General features: G+C 36.7%; 1 protein-coding gene across 1 annotated transcript in view; it reads right to left on the reverse strand.

Annotated features, from left to right (window-relative positions):
- Positions 1-3,347, reverse strand: part of LOC311296162 (coagulation factor XIII B chain-like) — a 409,206-nt gene that overhangs the window by 393,568 nt on the left and 12,291 nt on the right. The gene's annotated exons all lie outside the window — the stretch shown is intronic.

Genomic DNA, 3,347 nt, shown 5'->3' on the forward strand with positions numbered 1-3,347 from the left:
AAAACTAACAAAAACATTAAGGTTAAGCCACTGGAGTCGCTGGACTATTTTAACGATGTCTTTACTACCTTTCTGGGCCTTGAAAGTGGTAATTACATTGCAGTTTATCAGAAAGCTCTCGGATTTCATCAAAAATATCGTAATTTTTGTTCCGAAGATGAACGAAGGTCTTACGGGTTTGGAACGACATGAGGGAGAGTAATTAATGACAGACTTTTTGACTAACCCTTTAAAAATAAAGGTTCCAAAAGGGGGTTTTCTCAGTGATGCCATAGAAGAACCATTTTAGGTTTCCCAAGGAACCTTTTCTTGAACAGATCATAAAATAACTATTTTTTTCCCCATGTAATTTAAATAATCTGAAGAACCTTTTTCCACTATAAAGAATGGTGAGGTTCTATGGATGTTAAAGGTTCTTCATGGAACCATCAATGCCGATAAAGAAGCTTTATTTTTAAGAGTGATAAGAGACTTCTTTCAAAAACATGTATAAATCTTATCAACCCCAAACCTTTAGTATATGTTCTGGTGTGAAAGATCCTTACACTGTAAAAAGTGAACAGTTGGATCAACTTAAAGAAATTAAGTTTTCTCAACTTAAATTATCACGTTTTTCACGATAAAAGCGTGATAATTTAAGTTTAGAAAACTTAATTTCGTAAGGTGTTACCAATTGAAGTAATTTTTTTAAGTTGATCCAACTGTTCACTTTTTACAGTGTAGATTGTCTGAAATGCAGAGGTAGGACAGTCAGTGCCTCATTACGTGTATTTTCAAAGAAACGTCAGAAAGTGGGGCACAGTCCTGCTGAGAACAATTCTGCCCCAGTTGCAGACTGTGCATTTAATGCGTAAAAAAACACGAAGGCCTTTGCCAAACAGGGTCATGCTTACCGACAGGAATCGACGGACACTTGGGTGCCCTTAAAAGCGCAGCCTCAAAATGTATCAGTTCCTGCAGGTCTGTGACCTAGATTCAGCCAAACTGAACAGCAGTAAACTCACAAAGCTAGAACGTCATTTGGACACAAATTGTATCCTAAGTCAATACTTTGTAAGATAAACAGGGTACAAAATAGGCCTTTAAACTCTTTCAAAATGAGAAGGTGCTTCACCTTCAGGAAATGTGAGTCAACCTCATGAGGTCAAAAATGACATGAGCTGTTTTATTTTCTATTCATTTGCTATTCTTGCAACCCTGTTACCAACATTTGAGACTGTCTAAACACATAGCAGCAATGTGTGATGTATGATTTCACTAGTGTTTTTTGCATTAAACATTAAATGAACATCAAATTTGACAGAAATTTATAACATTTAAAAAAAGAAAAGCTACAAAAAAATGGGTAACAGGGTTGCATATTTGTTTAAACATCAAGCTCCCATTCAGTGGAGGCTACTGTATCTAGTATGAGACCAAATGTCCGTTTGTATTACTAATTTAGATTTCCAATCAAATAAAAATAAATACATTTGTTTAGTCTTTTTTGCCTTACAATAATCTAGATGACAGGGTTGAATGCTTGAGTCCAAAAGGTCAAGAACTTGGATATTTCACGTGTTTAAAACATTCAAACAACATTCAAAAAACAGCTGAAAACCCATCTCTTCCATGAGCACCTAAACTCATAAAAAAAATAAAAATAAAAAAAAAACCTTTCCCTTAAAATCCCACCTATCATGCTTATGCTACTCTGAATAATGCCTGAACTTCGTATTCTGAACACTTCTTGCGTTGTTGTTGTCTTTTGCCTCTTCATGATGACTCGCTTAATTTAGTCCTGATTTGTAAGTCGCTTTGGATAAAAGCGTCTGCTAAATGACTAAATGTAAATGTAAATGTAAAACTATAACTACATTTCTTCCTAGGCTAAGTTTTTGGTAGATAATATCTTCTAATAATTCAACTTTGCAGATTCACTTATCATTGGTCAGCCCAATGAGGAAGTTGAAGGCTGCATCTGAAATTGCACACTTCCCTACTATATAGTAGGTGAAAAACTGTAGGCTATGTAACAAAAAGAAGTATGTCTGAATTCACAATACTCATAAAACAATAGGCAAAAAGTACCGGATGACCTACTACCATGCAGTGATATTCTAAAGTGTGCATTCCATGGACACTTTACTATCCCATGAGGTCACGGGAAAGGATTTATGAATGGAGATGAAGCGACGCAACTGACGCTGGTACTGATAGGTCACATGATAATGACGATATGGCCAGAATACATTCATACTACGCACATTCGTGAAGTAAATACTCAAGAGAGAATGCGATTTTGGACGCAGCCACTATCCAAATGAACTTAATTCACAGATTAGGCCAACAATACTCATCGATTAGTTTCTTGGTATGACTAAAAACATTGGGCCTTTCCAAAATAGGCTACCCACATGCGGTCTTGATCATGAGAGTGTGTGCATGCGACAGGAAGTAAGTACACAAGACTGTGGGTCTTAAAAATGCTTAAGCTTAGTAATCTTATCGCACACTAAACCAACACTGTCTCGAATATTACGCATATCCCATCAGGCATCATGTTCAGGAACTCATGTATATGGCCTTATCTCATGAGATGTCAAGGAAAAAATTCCACTGTAAGTTACATTAATTAGATATAGGCTACATATACTTTGGTTGTCAAACATACAGTTTTGCACATTTTATAGGTGCAAAGATGAGTACAGTATGTGTATTTTGTACAACATTTGCAACTGCTTTTTATCACTTAATTACTAAATTTTGTCATAGGGACTGCTGAACAGACATCTAGAAGTTCATTTTAAAATGCAAAGTATTGAACATCAAAATAAACTAGCCTACTTGCACAAGCCACATCGTCTTCACGCCCACTTGAACACTTAGGCCAAATACAGGAAATACGTCATGTAGTAGACAGGTGAACAAGTGCAAAGACCGCAAGTGTGCTTATTTAAACAAGCCCATATTTTGGATCAGTCCTGTTCATATAATGTTTGGGCATAGTGCCCTCAGGTGTTCATATAACACAACAACAGGCTTGTCTGCTTTAGCAAGAAACAAAACATTATATCAAAATTAAATGTAGCCTATAAAATTCATATAGCCTATAGCCTTTATATAAAAAATAACTTTAAACAATGTTATTTCTTGGGTGTCACAATTTTAAAGTATGTTAAATATTTATGTTTTTGTCCATTGCATATTCCAACCCAAATCGTTTGAATTCGCCTCATGTCATATTTGCGATTCCCAACCTCATAATTGACCTCAACCAGTGAAGAACATGAAGCGGAGCGCTCGCTCGGTGGGTGTGACCGGAGCGGCGCGCGCGTGGCGTGGTGCCGCGCCGCGCCGCGTCCGCC

The sequence above is a fragment of the Rutilus rutilus genome (genome assembly GCF_951802725.1).
Source record: "Rutilus rutilus genome assembly, chromosome: 8".
Taxonomy (NCBI): Eukaryota; Metazoa; Chordata; class Actinopteri; order Cypriniformes; family Leuciscidae; genus Rutilus; species Rutilus rutilus.